The 18,715-nt window shown below is 34.6% G+C and overlaps 1 pseudogene; it reads right to left on the bottom strand.

Annotated features, from left to right (window-relative positions):
* Positions 1-6,966: 6,966 nt before the first annotated feature.
* LOC145256670 (U2 spliceosomal RNA) lies at positions 6,967-7,104 on the bottom strand (annotated as a pseudogene).
* Positions 7,105-18,715: the final 11,611 nt, after the last annotated feature.

Here is an 18,715-nt window from a genome sequence, read left to right as displayed (position 1 = left end):
GTCTACCTTAACCCACTAACCTAGTTCTAAAACAGATCCTTTGTTCGATAAAATGCATGCCCATAGGCTGATAGGAAGGGGCGCGGTGGATACTAGAAAGCTGATTGGCTAACTAAAATCCTCAACAGAAGAGGACCATATAAAAACGAGAAACAACCACAGAATTAGCGCATAAGTCTGACGAATCCTAGAGTGGATGAAACGCCGAATATTCAGTCTTAATCGCCATATATATTTCATAAATTACTATATATATATATATATATATATATATATATATATATATATATATATATATATATATATACTGCCGATCAAAATTTTAAGACCACTTAAAAATCTTAACCGCTCAAAAATTTTGACCACAAAAACATCTTTAAAACGAAACTATTTTGAGGATAGATTTAAAACTCATTCGACTTAAAATCATTAATAGATTTTAAACTCTTCCGAGTTAAGTTTACTAATACTACACTCTTGGAAACCAAAAGGTACATTCCAAACATTTTATTTAAAAATTTGCATTTTTATTAAATTATGCTTTTTACACATGATTAACCTTATAAGACCAAGGATATTAATTGTTAGATTTATGGTAATTCTAATGTTTTTAGTTCAGTTAGAGATAAGCAATAACTGTGTAAAGGTGTTACCATGCTATAAGCAAGAAAACTAACTGAAGTTAAGCGCTCTCGAATTTTAGGATTCCATAAGGAAGGTTTGTCACAGCGAGCGATAGCAGCCAAGCTAAATCGCAGTAAATCTGTTATTTGCAACTTCCTAAAGAACCAATTATGGAAAATCAAAATTCTTTGGTAGGCCCCATCCCCCAAATTTCTTCTGCATTGGGTAGGAGAATCAGGCGGGTTTTTATGAAGGACAGAGAACTTTATTCTAGTCAAATACAGGAGGTTACAGATGCTGATTTTAGTCCAATAACCATACGACGACACTTGCAATAAAAAGGCATGGTAAATAAAACTCGTATACAAATCACTCGATTGCTTCCACGTTACCGCTTAAGATTTGGTCGTTAATACCAAACCTAGTACGTTGAAGTGGAAGAAAATCCTGTTTCTGATGAGAAAAAAAATCAGTTTAGATGGTCCTGATTGCTTCCAGCGATATTGGCATGAGAAAAACATGCGCCTTGAATTTTTTCCACACGTCATAGTGGTGGAGGGTCCGCAATGGTATGGGTGCCTTGTCTTACAGCGGGATGATGGAGTGTCGTCAGACAGCAGCTGGTTATGTTAGCCTGCTACAAAAGCATCTTCGATGATGGAGGGTCATCGTTTGTGTGGGGATGGATGGTTATTCCAAAAGGATAATACAATAATCCACACTGCAAGACGGAGCTTGAGGTTTCTGCAAGGAAATGAAGATCCCCTGAACGTTAATGGAAACACTTATTTCTAGCATGCATCAAAGAATTTTTGAAATCATCAAAAGCAGTGCAGGTAAAACTAATTATTAAGTTTGATTATTGAATGTCTTCCTACCCTTTTCTTACACTTTTTGTACAATTCAATAGAATTTTTGTCTCCGGTCTTATGATGTTTATCATGTGTAAAAATCCTACTTTAATAAAAATGTAAATTTTAAAAATAAATCCTTGGAATGTAGCTATTCGTTTCCATAACCTTTTAGATAGTAGTATTGGTCTATCCTTATAATTTTTTTAAAAATATTTTTAAGTGGTCTTAAATTGTTGATCAGCAGTTTATTTGTAAACCTATTAATTTTTTTATCTATACATTGTAAATGTTGTAAATACACACACACGTACACACACACACACACACGCATATATATTAACTAGCTATACCTACGTATTGAGAGCATACTTGAAGTAAATACTTAAAGTTTACGCATAAATTTATACTTTCGTATATTAAATTAAGTGAGTAAATGAAGTAGTTATATATATACATATTATATATATATATATATATATATATATATATATATATATATATATATATATATATATATATATATATATACCTCCAAAGATTCTGGATTATTCTTCTAGGAATAATCTACAATTCTTTGGAGTCTCTATTAAAAGTTGAAAAAAAAATACAGGATTTATATTTTGAAAGAGTCGATCAAATTCCGGATCACAGCCGCGATTTTTAAACTGACAACTAAAGTAATCCTCATATCTTTGAAATGATAAGTAATAGAAACTATGTTGAACCAGTCAGTTTTAAACTGAACTGTATTTGTACAAAATATCGTTAGATTTGGAGAAATGGTTTTGATGTATTTTAACAGATTGTAAAAAGGTGGGATTTTATTTTGGTCACCCTGCATTCTTCTTTAGACGTTTTTAGAAGAGGGGGGTGTACCTATCCGATATTTTACACCTGGAAAAAGGCTTTTCGGTGTGGATATATGCTAATTCCAGAGTTTGTGAATGGATCCATTAGGCTAATTACAATTCCAGAATTACTCTCTGGCGAATGAATTTAAGTTAATATGTCAACATTTGAAAAGTCAAAATAGATATGAATTTCTGTTGGCAGATATAAACTAATATTTAATCAGAATTTTTGAGTCTGGTAAAGAAAATTGATGTTTGGCTTAAAACGTCTATAGAAGTAGACGGATGTCTGCTTTTGTTCGGCGCTGTTCAACAAAGAATAGTAATTGAGAATTCATGTAATGCTTCAACCTTTTTGTCAATAATTCTTTCAGAGAAATGAGCCGTTTATGAAGTGATGCGATCTTGACATCTAAGTAAACCCCCTTTTTGCTGATGTGGACATCAATTGGAAAATCAACTCCAAAAATAGCAACGAGCAATTCCGCATTTTACTGACTAAATATTACTTAGTCTCACTCAGAAAAGAAGTTTAGAAGCAATAATTAACTTCGTGAAACTGAAAAATATTCCGAAGATTTAAATATTTTGTATTCATTTGATAAAACAATGAAACAATATACAATTCCATTCAGTCGTTCAAACATTGTAATTAATTTAAACATTCATGTATAAGAATTCATAAGTCACTTTGCGGTAGGAAAAACGTTTCATGTAGATTTATTTCCTGATTTGTGACGACTAGTGTGAATGTAATAGCAGCGAATATGTTTCATCTGTATGTCTCTCGTCGTATTAAAAGGATGCGTGTCAGTGGCAAAATATAAGACTGTATAACACGTCAGTGTCTGTCGCGCACATGCTGGCTGTGAATATATAAAACTACTTTCTGTTTGAATGTAAGCTGATGTAAGAAATTAAAATACAACATACGAGACCTCTCCAAGATTTCGTAGGGAAAAAAACACGTGTAAATCTCATCGAGAGAAAAATACAGGGAACATGCTCTTGTTTTCCATTTATTTGTTGAAAGCGCGTTCCACTGGTTGTAAGCGCTATATAACAACTTAAGATATCTAATAACACCCTATTCCGCAGTATATGCCACTTGTATCATTTCGAGAATTACATTTAATTACAATATTTTAGAGCGTTTACTATTGCACAGATCCAGCTAAATTCGTGAGAATGAAAGTCAATATCACTTAGTCAAATATAACGTAAGGCATGGACAAATGCCGTCCATCCCGGGGATGAATGTGGAAATTGAAAACGGTTTTAATCTGATCATTATCAAAGTGATTATAATTTGCTGTGAGCTTTAAAAGTAATCGAGTATGCTACTTCATCTCGCTCCCTCTCCTTTTCTATCTAAATATATCTGTTTTCTGAATTAACAATGTCTGAATCTTCTAAGATGAGGCTGTTCATATTATTGACAAAAGGTAGCAGATGAATGAACAGCTGAAACTGTTCGCTGGAGAGAATGTTTTTATTAAAATGTAATAAAATACAAATATTAAAAACACATTATAAGTAAATTATGTCTTAAGGTTAATTTGATAGATGACCGGGTGATATATAAGGAACCAACAGATATAGTTAGAGGCCCGGATATCTCCCACTCTGCTGTAAGGAATTCGAAAAACCCTCCCACTGACTAGAGAAAGAAAACTAGAATCATGTTCCCGGTCCTCTATTAAAATTTATTCTGCCCCTCTGTTATATATACACGAGATATGCCCTGCCTCTACCTCACTAATACGAACACTTAATACAGAACAGGACTGTTTTGGTGTTCCAAAATGCGTAATGTTTGGTTAACTAGTTTATGTGTCAATCCTAACTTTACATAGATACATAGATGGAAGGCGACGAGACGTAAACAAACATGGCTGAAATAAATTTTCTTGATTTTTCTTACGAAATGTACGCCAAGAACTTTGCCCTTCGATTTTTCGGTCGTGATGCTTTGATTTTAGTGAAATTGACATGTCTCGACTTTCAGCGTAGTTTTATGTCGAAGGTGTATTCTATTTTATTGTCTGCAGCTTTGCGTCTATATGCAATGATTTTTTTTATCATTGTGTATATAATATATGATTTTCATTGGCTAAAGGATTTGGAAGTTTTTCATAAATTATTTAAGAAACTTATGTTGACGTTTGTTTTTTTGTTCTTATCATAATAGAATTAGATAATATATCGAACAAAAAGGCAGAATACACAATATTAAGTATATGTTTATAATGACAAGAATTAACTTGAAATATTCTGTACTTGTAAAGGATGGTTTTAATTGGATTAAAATGTTAGATAGATTTTAAGAAATATTCTTTAAGACTTTACACTTAAGTACTCCTAAACAATTAAACGCAGTTCAAATGTTAACAAATTGTAACCCCTAGGATTGATGTCATAACTTTTTAATGTTTTTCTAATAGTTGATTATCTATAACAATCGCCACACTTTTTGTGCATACAGCGCCTTGTATCCGCAAAGAGTGACTCATTTGGAATATACCAAAACCATCATCGGATTCTCGTAAATGTCCGCTTGTATTGGACCTGATCGTTGGGAAAAGCGCCGGAATATATTGAGCGTCAAAACAAAGTTATTGAATGAAACGCCACATAATTAGCAGACGACTTATGATGAATTGAAAGAAAAGGAAAAACAAAAACGTTTTTTAGTTTTAAATCCTGTCGCAATACACGGCAATTCATCTTACTATGTTGAACAAGTAAGTATAGACGCTGGACCGTGTCGTAGAGTACTGTAAATAGAACACACTGATAGGATCTGAAATTAGGGGCAAGACATAACCTCCTCCATAAAATCTGAAAGATTGTGGTGTAGGCTCGGAACTTGCGGTTACAGATTGGAAGGAATAAGCCTAAACTTAAACACTAACACTAACCCTAAACTCTAAAACTAACCCCGCCCCCCACAAAAGTTAGTTCCAAGTCATGCGAGAAAAAAAAACTGACTTATTTAAAAAAAAAATAAAACGTTTATTAATGATACTTATATATTTTTTATATTTTATTTTATTGCTTTTTCTCAAATGTTCGAAATGAATGTTTCTATTTGAAGGACAAGTGGAGCATGATGCTTGATTTTTTTTTCATTTTAAACTTGAATTCAAACCATTATTACAAAACAGACAGAAAGGCCAGAAATATAAAATCAACAATACTTCAAGAGAAAGTTAACAGAAAGAGAGTTCTAGTAAATTGCAGATCTCAGAAAAAGGTTAGCGTGAGAGTTAGGGTTAGGGTTAGGGTTAGGGTTAGGGTAAGGGTTAGGGTTAGGGTGAGAGTTAGGGTTAGGGTTAGGGTTAGGGTTAGGGTGAGAGTTAGGGTTAGGGTTAGGGTTAGGGTTAGAGTTAGGGTTAGGGTTAGGGTTAGGGTGAGAGTTAGGGTTAGGGTTAGGGTTAGGGTGAGAGTTAGGGTTAGGGTTCGATTGTATTACAATAAATTATCGAAAACGTTAATTTTTGGTGGCCATTCGATCAATTGGTTAAACAAGTTAAAACAAATGAAGTAAGGAATAGATCCGAAAATTCAAAACAACAGGTGCCATATTATTATTTAAAGAAAAGATTGAGAGTAGTAATATTACGTATGTGAGAGAGACGGTGATAAGAAAAGGGAAGGCCGGGGACCAATCAAATTACAGGGTCCTTTTACATATTTGTGTACTATGACAATATTAGATTTTGTGAGAACATGCTGAGGAGGTCTGTGAATACTATTTTTAAACCTAACTCCAAGTCTTATGCAAAACATATTCGTAAACGTTGGATCGTAGGTGTTGGACACATAGAGAAATTACCTGAAAACCGGGAACGTCGTTAATTACTAATAAACTGTACGAAATGAAATCACATTCGTTATACGAATATGAGTCCTTGATGTCGGCCAAGAAAGCTCACAATTATGCAGTCTGCTCGTTCAGAGATAAATCTGAGTGTAATACGGAGAAATCTGCGTACGTATTGGAATAACTCTTTTCCGCGTGGACTTTTTGAAGACCGTTTGCGCAATTTGAAATCAGATGTTAATTGGCAGGCTTATTCGATTTGGAACGATCTAAATTGCTTGAATTACAGCCCGGCAAGAAGTGCACTAATATACAAATATGGAAAACCGACTCGTTAGAAAGGCTTAAGGCAAACCGTATATTTGAAATGTAAGGAGACGGTTAGTTTCAATGCTAGTTTCAAATCCTTCACGACATCAACTTAAAGTTGGTTGGATTTGTGCAACCATTAAAAAATGTTTGAGCTAACTTTTGTAGAATGTACTAAAGCGTTTTTATTGGTTAACACTGTATATTGAAATTTCGAGAAACAATGCCGATAGCCATTAGTCGCTTCCTCTCGTGTAATGAATGAATGCGCGAATGTAGGAGTGACATGAAATTCTTAAAGATAAACAAAAATGATCGAAAAATGGGCTGAAATGACTTAAATAAATAAAAAGTAAATGACTTAGAATGACTTTAATGAAATTAAGGATGAATTAAATGACCTTAAGAATGACTTGAATGCTTAAAATTAAGTGGAATCCTTCACAAACAACTCGAATGATCTGGAGAATTACTTGAATGGCCTTGAGACTGACTAGTTGTAAAGTGGGTGATCATTTTACATTAAATTAATATAGAAAACTGATCCATCACTTTATATCACAAAGTTACAAACATAAATGTAGCATGTAGTAAGATAGATACTACACTTTGATCTTGGCCAAAAGGCCAAGAAAAGGGTATTTATTTGATCCCCCAGCGAGCAAATTAGGCACAAGACCGATTTTTAATGTAAGGAATGAAGGGGAAATAGGGACCAACTCCCCGGGGAGTAGGGGAGCTGGATAGTTACAATTTGTATGAAGAGTTGTCCCTACATTGACCAATTTGTATGAAGAGTTGCTCCCATATATGGCCTTTGCTTGCAATATCTGCCGGAACAGATTGTATTTATTTGCCTCCCCACTGAGCAAATTAGGCACGTTTTTTAATGTGGAGAGAAATGAGGGGGGAGGGAAAAGTGGGCCAGTTCCTGATGGATGGAAAATGGGAGCTGGATAGTGACAATTTGTATGACAGGTTGCCCCTACATTGACCAAGGTCTGATATGTGCAGTTTCACCCAAATATGGTCTTTGCTTGCACTATCTGCCGAACAGATACTACACTTTGATCTTCGCCAAATAAGGCACGAGGCCGATTTTTGGTGTGAGGACTGAAAAGGAAATGGGGGCCAACTCCCCGGGGAGTAGGGGAGCTGGATAGTGACAATTGGTATGAAGGGCTGGCCCTACATTGACCAAGGTCTTATATGCAGGGTTGGTATTTATTTGCTCCCCAACCGAGAAAATTGGGCACAGGGCCGATTTTTAATGTGAAAAGTGAAGGAGAAATGGGGACCAACTCCCCGGGGAGTAGGGGAGCTGGATAGTGACAATTGGTATGAAGGATTGCCCCTACATTGACCAACGTCTTATATGTAGGGTTGGTATTTATTTGCTCCCCCACTGAGGCAAGCTTTTTGTAGACTAGATAAGGCAACCTTTTTATAGATGAGATGAGGCAAGCTGAACAGTTTCAGTCACATCCTACCTGTACACACGGAGTTCAGACCACACAAATGATATTGTGATTGCGATCTGTTTTGATAGGGCTTCAGCATCATTACGTTCACCGCATAAAAAAATTTCTTGGTTTCCATTGACTAGAGAGAAGAGAGACTCCCTTCATAAGGCAGAGGCAAGTAACCTTTAAACATTAATTGTTAATGAGTAGACGGTGGTCACTGAGACAATTGTTTTGTTTCAAGAGCATAAAATGACAAAGTGTGGAGCGGAAGTTGGGTAGAAATGATTATTTAAGGAGTTGAGACATCAACAACTTGTTTACATTTGATTTGCCGACGACGATGTTGTAGTCAGCTGGAAAGTATTTTAGCGGTAATAAGGATTACAGACGAACAGTTCTAGGAAATAAGCTTTGTTTATGGAATCTGCGTTTAAATAAAGGTACAGATAGACATTATGAGAAATGGATTGCAGTGATTATAGGTAGACGAGTCTGTTGGCGTGGAAGAGATCATAGATTGAAGCTCAGACGAGAAATTGCCATGACCAACATTTTCCAGAATAAGTTTAGTTACGTTTTTATTATTGCGTCGTCATGAATTATTTGTAATCTAAAACGTTTATCCTATATTGTTTTTCGTGTAACTGACAACACCTGCTGGAGATATGTCACAAAACGCATAGCTTCTTAACTAATGTTATTATTATATTTGGCGGAGTTTTACAATTTTTTAAAATAAGATTTATGTCAAAATCTGGTTCAATTAGCTTTATTAATTAATATTAAGTGGGTTATTTCGATTGCTGTTCTTATTGCTTTGTTATACTCATCTCGTCCTGCGCTGTAAGACATGTAGCGCAATGAATATAATTGATCAGTAGAAACTTCTTATAATTAATAGCCTTCTAGAAATGAAACGCCTTACGATCTTTTCCGTCTCTACGAAGAATTCAACTCGCACTATCATATTAAGTTCTTTAATCATTTAAACACGAACCAATAGCTACTACGTTATGCGTTCGTAAAACGGAGTTCGACCATCACCTGGCAAGTAATTGTCTTTATTTTTTAGATGAGGTGTTTTCATTGATTGAGATTGTCGGACTGACTTCCTCATCTTAGTTGTTATCGTCACAACGTTTCTGCCTTTTTGCCCTCCGGCCTCATCAGGTGTTTTGTATCGTTTGTTAGGAGTCTCGAACCCAACCCTTTATTATTATTATTACGGGGATACCGTGTACGGACTCCAGCTAGGCTCTGTGACATAGTTTCTGATTTTCTGTTTTGAATGTTACTTTTTACTGCCTTCGTTCAGGATTGAACTCAGCACCTTTGGGTAACTGTAAACTTTGATACAACGAGAACCACTCGGCCATATGTCACTTGGACAATTCTTAGTTGTTTTTTGTCAATGTTAAACCTATGTTGTTATTCAAGGTTTTCTCTCTCTATCAGAGGTGTCCAAATTGCATTCAGCTCTATGCATGGTTTGCTCAGTAGGTTGTTATTTCCGAGCATGTGGGCTGTTTCTTTAAGCTTTCTCACTTTTCAGTGGGTCTCTCTGTTTATTATTTTTACTTCATCCCATAGGGGGCGATGTTCCCCCCCCCCTCTTCATCTAGACATGGTTGGCTATAACCGATTTTTCCATCTCCCCTTTAGTTACCGCTTTTCGGTGTTCTTCCACCCTTACTTTAAGGGGGCAGCATGTTTCACCCTTGTAAACATTTCTGCAACTGCATGGGATGGAGTATATGCAGTTTTTGGTCATGTTCTCATCCATGCGGGGCTTCACTCGTACCAGGTTGCGTCTGAGTGTTGACTCGCTCTTGAATACCGTCCTGATGGTGTAGGGGGCACATATTCTCTGAATCTTTTCGGAGATGTCTCGTATGTATGGTAGGCAGACCGTTGGAGGTTGTTGGGTTTCATTCTCTTCTCTTCACTATTAACACGTCTGGTGGATAGTATGTTATCGGGGTAGTTGTTACGACGGAGGGTATTCTTCAGCCTGACCATTTCTTGGTGGTATGTAATGGTGTCGCTACTTATTGTCTCTGTCGATGTTGTAAGCAGCGTGCGATTCCATGTTTGATACTGTATCGGTGATGGGAGTTGTAGTTAAGGCATTGTCCGGTGAAGGTAGGTTGCGATATACGGATGTCTTAAACCCATGCTCCGTGCGTGATATGAGTATATCAAGGAAGGCCAGTTGGTTATCTTTTTCTTTCTCCATTGTGAACTGTATCGATGGTCTTATTGAGTTCACATGGTCTAGGAGAGCCTGGATGTCTTCCTGATGGGGTCAGAGTATGAAGGTGTCATACAACGTATCTTAGCCACATGGTGGGTTTTAAGGGAGCTGAACCTAAGGCCCTGTCTTCGAAGTAGTCCATGTATATGTTTGCCATCACTGGTGATAATGGCGAGCCCATTGCTAGCCCCTCCTCTTGTCGATATAGGTCAGTACCCATTCTGAAGTCGGTTGTTTCTATGCAGATTGTCAGCATTTCCATTAAGTTTAGCAATGGTACACATGTGCGCTCTTCTATGGAGAGGTCCGCAGCTAGTTTGTCTTGAATTACTGCTAGTGCCTCACTAGTTGGGACTTTATTGAACAGGCTAACCACATCTAGGCTTACCATTTGGTTTTTACTGATGGGTGCTCCCTTGATCAGTTCCGTGAAGTGGGCAGAATTCTTTACCAATGTCAATGTGATCTGATTTCAATATACATTGCGTAGTAGTAATTGTGCTAATGAAACTCTCAGAAATGCAATATATAGAAATAAATAATAAATAAGTAAATAATCCGAAAATAGGAAGTAATATCCCCCTGGTATCATGTATAAAATCAGTGCAAACATAATAGAAGTATAAAGACAGTAAATAAAATATTAAAGCGATTAATCGGTGCAAGATTTGAAGAACACTGGCGGCTGACTGTTAAAGTTTCTTGTAAAAACTGGAATCCAATGTTGTTCGTATCGTTTAAGTAATCCTTCGAATCGCAACCCCCAAACCCCTACAGAAAGAGAAAAATATAAAGGCAGTAGAAAAAGGCAAAGAAGAAGAAATTCATAAAATGACACGAGTAACCCAAAGAGTAACTGGAATGTAAAGTCGCGTTTCACCCGACGGAAAAATGCCAATCCATATTTTTGAAGCAACTAAGAATTCAAACCGCGTTCCACGTATATTCCATTGCATTTCGGAAGGTTCTGCACAATTAAAATATGATACTAGATTTTTGCATTTTAAACTTTAATTCGTTTCATTATATATACAATAATTGTATAAAATCAAATTTACTTCTCTGCGACGTATTATGGACTAAGTCAGTACGGGGAGAAATGTAAGCTTCTTCCCTGTGCACCGGGGTAGATCGACAGAGATATATACCAATCAAGGTATTTGACTGAGAAAAATGCGATTTTTCTGATTTCGATGACAATAACATATGGGTGTGTGAAACATTCGTGGATCCTGATTAAATTCTGAGCAACATCGGGTCACCTTGCTAATATATATATATATATATGTATATATATATATATATATATATATATATATATATATTATTTCGATATTCCATAGGCTATGTAATCGAATGGAGAAAGCACTGTCAACTACATAGATATTTATTGACAAGCTTGATACAATGGTATAACTAAAACAAATGAGAATTTGGCAGGTCAGTTATTTATTTGGGCAAGAAAAAACAGGAGTGTCACAAAGAACATACATTTAAAAATCGGAAAAATCAAAACAAGACGCTATGTAAGAGATTAGAAAAGGGCTTCCGAAATAAAACAATAACATAGAATAAGAAAATGTAAAATGCAACATGTAATAAGAAAAGAGAATGTTAAAAGAAAAAAACATAGGATGAAAAATGGGACATGAGTTTCACATTGTTAAGGTATTCACCTCACAAAAGCAAATATCAAGCTTAAGTAATCGATTTTCCTGGTTTAAATTGACAAGAAAAATGTTAGTGCATCTCAGATACAGCTTTCAAAGGAATTACTATCACCTACATGGATAAGCAAAGTATTATATACTCATATCTCTTTCTCGCTTACTGTCGCTCTCTCTCTCTCCCTATATATATATATATATATATATATATATATATATATATATATATATATATATGTATATATATATATATATATATATATATATATTGCTGAGTTTCAATTACTATACTTTGCATTCAAACGTATTCGGTTTTGTTGCACAAGGATTTGTCAAGACTACCATACATTTTATATATTATCATTTTCTTGACACAATTGTTACATTATAAAAGTAATAACTTTTTGTCAATTAAAACACTTGCATGATAACTTTACCGGACTAGATAAATTATTGTTCTGAAAACTGCTAAAACCAGGAAAACCAAAGAAAATGTACTCTAACACAATTAACTGATCAGTTGCGGTGACTAAACTTGTTCTTTAATTAATTTCTAATTCAACGTTTTGGGGATAGAATGTTGGTAAGGCTCTTAGATACTTACGTGTCTTATAAACTACTTGATCTACATCAACGATCTCGCTAAACACATACTTAAATCATTCATCGAAATCTATGCTGATGACACGACCATCTTCGGCAACACATCAAAGGCTGTAAATGACAAAGCTCCCTGTGATTCTCTCTCCTCTGATCTCGAGCGCGTGGTTCAGTGGGAAAAGACGTGGCTGGTTACCTTTAATGCATCTAAAACCAAACTCCTATCTTTACATCATCAACGCTCTGATCCCCATCTGGCATCAATTGAAATGGATGGCTCTCGTCTAGGAGAAGCCCCATGTTTTGTCAAGCTTCTGGGCTTGACCTTTACTACTGATCTGAAATGGAACATCTACATCAAGTCTGTTGCCAAGGTCGCTGGAAAGATGGTGGGATGCTTCTACCGCTCAAGAAGATATCTCACTACTGATGCAATTATCTCTCTATTTAAAAGCCAAATACGTCAATGGATGGAATACTGTTGCCATATCTGGGCAGGAACTGCTAAAAACAGTCTATTCTGCCTTGACAGAGTACGAAATAGACTTCGTTGCTTAATGGGGGATGCCCTTTTCTCTTCCCTGCAACCTCTCTCCCGTAGAAGAGATGTTGCAAGCCTGTCCTTGTTTTATCGTTATTCCCATTGCAGGTGCTAGTCTTAACTCCAATCTCTGCCCCCCCCTCGCCAATCTTTTACGAAAAACACCCGTTTACCTGAATCCACTGTCAAAAACTTTCCCCACCCTTTATCTATGCTAAATAAAAACGTAGATTCCATGAACAAAGCTTCTTTCGTAGAACTGCACGCCTGTGGAACTCTGTTCCGTCTGCCTGCTTCCCACCTGACTACAACCTGGGTGTCTTGAAGTCCAACATAAATTCCTGATGAACCGCCCCCTTAAGTAGACACTTTATTAAATCTCCACACTGACGTACTGTACTTACAGTAACCCTTATCCCCGAGTAGCTCCGGGCCTTGATAAGTGGTGACCACCTTGTAAAAAAATATTAGTATTGCCTGTTTATTATTTTTGTTTTGTTTTTGTTTTCTTTACAATATCTATTACCATTTTTACCTATTAGCTAATATCGCAGGAAATAAAATCTGCAAAAGCATTCCAGATGCACGCACACAGACGGACATATATGCATGCCCACATGTACGCACACACTCACATACACTCACACACACTCACATACACTGACATACACTCCACTAACGTAGCACTGAAATACCCGGGGATTGAATGAACATCAAGGAATAGTCCACACCATAATATTATTATTGTCATCGAAATTGTAAAAATAGTCAATTATTCAATCAAATCGATCAATTACCTGCTCTACACGCAGAGCCATTGCGGTGCATTTAGAGACAACTTTACATGCGCTCCCTCGGGGATTTGTGCGTAATATATTGTTTTCCAAATTGCACTGTAGAGAACCTATTGTTGATTTCATAAAAAATGATATTTTTTTATATAATGGCTTGAATTAAATTATAAAACCCCAAAGTCAAGTATTATTGTTCAGTTATGTCCTAAACAGAAACGTGCGTTTAGAAATCTCCCCTGTCTTTCAAAGAACCATGTTTTAAGATACATGCTTTGTTTATTCTTCGGCGGAAAGTATCTAAAAAATTATAAGATTGTATCTGCGCTACAAAACTGGGGCTGTAAATAATTGAACATTTATACATGCGGGCAGAAATAAACGATCAGGTGAACATCTTGGAATTATGAATCTTTAGATAGAATCGATTTCACTGTTGCATTCCACAATATGAAAAGAATAAAATGCGAACAATAATAATCGCGTAGTGTTTCATCGACACGTGCAGCCTCATTAAATAAGTGCAACCTCTATTGCGAAATATGTGCAGCGTCTATGACGAAATATGTTCAGCGTCTATTACGAAAAATGTGAAGCGTATATTACGAAAAATGTGCAGCCTCTATTACAAAAAACAAATTATGCTGTGTTAATTCTCGCAAAAATATATATATATGACCTTTAATGCGTTTTTTCTCAATCCAACATTAATATCAAATACCTTTTTTTATTAAAAAAGATCATTAAAGCGAACTTTTTAAAAATACTCAGCCATAGATATGCGAGCAATTATATGAAGGATTGCTATGAAAAACGAGCGAGAATTATTTACTTGTTTATTTTTCATGGTATCTTATTAGCTAATTGGTTCCATTCCACTATAATGCTAATTTCTTTTTATGCATAGTTTCTACATTGCGCATAATTGTGTAGAATTTAAGATGAAAAATTTCTAGACACGAATATATATATATTAATATATGTATATATATATGTTTATATATATGTATATGTACATATATATATATGTGTGTGTGTGTGTGTGTGTGTGTGTGTGTGTGTGTGTGTGTGTGTGTGTGTAAAGGATGTTGTCGGGTTGTATGTGAAAAGTCTGACAGTTTTATATTTGAACTACCTGTATCACACTTACATTTGGTTTTTAACCGATAAAATATCTGCTAAAATATCAAATAAAAAAAACATTGACATTTGCATGTCGTCGACAATTTTCGTTTTTGCCTACTAATAATAGAAAAATCTATGAGTCAGTCAGTCTGTCTGTCAGATTCTTTGCTTCCCTACATTCCAATGGCTGTCATCCAAACTCAACTTTCTCATAATACCTCTCCCCTAATTTCATTTTTTTGTTTTATTTTTTATGATTGTGCTTTTTTACACAAATATTTACAGGCACTTTGAAATTGCATTCCAAAAATGGTTGTACTTTTCAAATCCAGTTGCAGATGACACAGAATTAAATGTCAAGTAATAACATAACATTCACTTTTGATTGTTCTCTCTAAGTAGTTTACATATTAAACAGTTAGTAAAGTACTTTCTTTAATAGTTAGTAATTAATAACATTCTCTGAAATAGTTAGTAATAACTTGTACTTTCTTAGATATTAAGTAATAAATTGTAGTTATGAGTCGTACTTCTTAAAAACATAGTAATAAATTGTACACTTTAAAATAGTTAGTATAAATTGTACTCTTTTAAATAGTTTGTAAAATATTGTACACTCTTAAATTTTTTTAATTAATAGATTTCTCTAAATAGTTATTCATAATCTAAAATAGATAGTATTAAATAATAAAATATTGAATAATCTATTGAGCACTCTTAAGTAGTTAATAATTGTTTTCTGGTAAATTGTTAGTAATAAACTGTACATTCTTAAATGGTTAACAATTAATTGTACATTTAAAAATAGAAAGTAATAGTTAATAAGACTGTGTACCCTCTAAATTAGTAATAAATTGAACACTCTTGAATAGTACGTAATTAAGTGTACTCTCTTAAGCAGATAGGAATAAATTGTAAGTTAAATAACTTCTAATGAATTGCACTCACTCAAATTATTACTAATAAATTGTACACTTAGGTAGTAAGTAACTAATTGTAACTTCGGAAAGAGTATGTTATGAATTTCACACTTTTAAATAGTTAGTACTTAATTGTACTTTCCTAAATCTTTAGTAATAAATTGTACAATTTAAAACAGTTAGTAATTAATGTTAGTATTTTAATGGTAATATATTGTACTCTCTTGAATAGTAATTGTTATAGAATGACGAGAGAGAGAGAGAGAGAGAGAAAGAGGGAGATGTGTAAATTATATTGAGACACATTGACCGGAAGTCAGGGTCAGTTGATCGGATTGCGGGTGAGTCACGTGATCAAGTTACCCGAATACTAGAGATTTGGTTTAGACTTAAAAGAGGACGGTCGGCTTCACCGTTGTCTCCTCCCCTTCACTGGGGAGGGGGAAGCTGACGTGTGTAGAACAGAACTACACAGAGTTTCACTTTCCATCCTTCTGCGAGACATCTGGAAAGTGAAATAAACTATAAAACCGAATCCTTGTCTTGGAGTGAAATATATATTCGTCCAAAACAGATACCAGGTCTCCCCTCCAAGACGAGATGTTTTCAGATGGACCAATATCGAAGTCGCAGAAGGTATATCCGAAAATACTTGACCTGTCACATACACACACACACACACACACAAAAGCATATGAACATATCATGTAACTGAAAGACATTTAGACGATCACACACGGTCCCCTTTATTAGAGATAACTACGCAACAGTGATAAACGGAATAGTTTGTTATTAATTGTACTTCCTGTAATATTTTGTAATAAATATTTTACTGTCATTTTTATAATAAACTCTGAAAAGTACCTAGGTTAAAATATAGGTCTGGTTATGCTGTTATATTTCGAAGCTTTTGTAGAAGTTAGAGAAATGTTTCCACCATTTGAACGTTTGCTAACGTAGAAGTCTTTAATTGTTCAATCTTTCGATTGGATAGATGCGTCACTTTGATCCTTATTTCCTAAATTCAAGAAATCATATTTACATATCTGACACAAAATTTTTTTTTAATTAGCTTAGAAATGGGTGCAGGGTTATAACAAGGGCTATGACAACAGCATATTCTTCTCATTGTTTTTACTCTCGACACAGACACAATTAATAAACCGAGGATCACATCACTCTTCATACAAACAAATAAGATATCAATGAGAATCAAAACAAGGAAAAATACCCTGTTGTCATTGTCCTAGTAATAACGTGTGCACGAACATAAAATGTCTCTAGTGTAATATTATATAGATGTAAACTTATTATTCTCGTACAGAGTTTGATGATTAAAAGGTTATCTGAATGCCCACGAACCAACCTTAAATAAATGGATAAAACATCTGTATCAGTATTGCAAACGGAACGATGATTGATTTCTTCGTTTTATATTCAATGACGTCTAATAAAGTCGCTCATCTTATTTAAAACGCGAGTTACAGAGCAGGGCTTTTGGGGGTGGGGGCCAAATAAATATTTACTCGAAGGAAACATATTGGAAAAATCTGTGCAGGTTTTTGCCGGCGTGTTTTCTGCACTTTTTACGCGATTCATCATGGGGAAACCATCGATTAATGTCATTTATATTTATTCTCATACATTTCAATTTCAATAATACGCTTATCTTACTCCGTGTGTCCTAATTTCATGTTTACAGACGGATGCATAATTTTCTTTTTTGCTGAAGGAGAAAGCCCAGGGCTTTTATGGGGCAACGAGATTAAACAAAACTTGATTAATTATCAAGTAAGGATGATTTCGTTTTCGTCTTTTTCCTTTTTTTCTTGCTTCTAAATTCTTATCTTTTTTCTATTTATTATTTTACTTACTTATTTTCATCCTTTTCTCTTTCCTCTTCTTCCTACTTCTTATTTTGTCTCTGGTATATTTCACTATTTACTTTTTTCTTCTTTTTCTTCTTCCTATTATCCATGTTTTTTTTTCTGTTGTATATCTGTTTCTGTCTTCTATAAACTATCATCCATTTAATTGGTTTTAATTATTTAATTATTTTTCGTTTATATTTATTCTTGATTGCTTTTTCGTTTCGTTATTGTTCTTAAAGGGTTTTCTAGATTTCATTTAGTTTTCTTATTTTTATTTTTTTCTCATGTTAATTTATCTTTTCTTCTATTCCTGGCATAGTTAGAACTAACTAAAATACCGATGATAAATACTTCTGAATATATATATATATATATATATATATATATATATATATATATATATATATATATTGTGTCTATATTGTGAAAAAAACCAATATGATTATGATCCATCCTTATACATAATTTTTTTTAAAAAGTCTCAGTTTTTCTTTTCTAGACCAAAATACACTAGGGTTACAACAACAGAAACCATTTCATTTATCTAGCTTATTAGACAATATCTTAAGAAACTTTATAAATACTTTATTGAAACATAAACTAAATTCTTAACGGCAGAGAGAGAGAGAGAGAGAGAGAGAGAGAGAGAAAGAGAGAGATTAGATCATCGTCATGGATTGACCTAATTCTATTACTGCGTTCCATTATTTGGTTTAAAGAGAAGAAACACTGCCTTATTTCGATGCCGCCGTCGTCGAGCAGTGGATACCGGGGCTGAGTCGTAACCTATTTATTTCATGTTCTCCCCCATGTAACGGATCGATGTTTTGTTTGAAGTTTAAACGTTTAAACAGGGATACACTTGGCGATAAATACGTATACTATTTCGAGTTTTCCCCCTTTTTCTCAGTTATTTTTATATCAAAGTCAAGCCGTTTTATAGATATCCCATCTTTTTATTTGCGTTTAAGCTTAGAAATGACACTAAAAATCTTCATTTATTTTAGGAGTTTTTC

Source organism: Euprymna scolopes, chromosome 32 (genome assembly GCF_053919585.1).
Source record: "Euprymna scolopes isolate OS-2025 chromosome 32, ASM5391958v1, whole genome shotgun sequence".
NCBI lineage: Eukaryota > Metazoa > Mollusca > Cephalopoda > Sepiida > Sepiolidae > Euprymna > Euprymna scolopes.
This window is presented reverse-complemented; position numbering and strand designations above follow the sequence as displayed.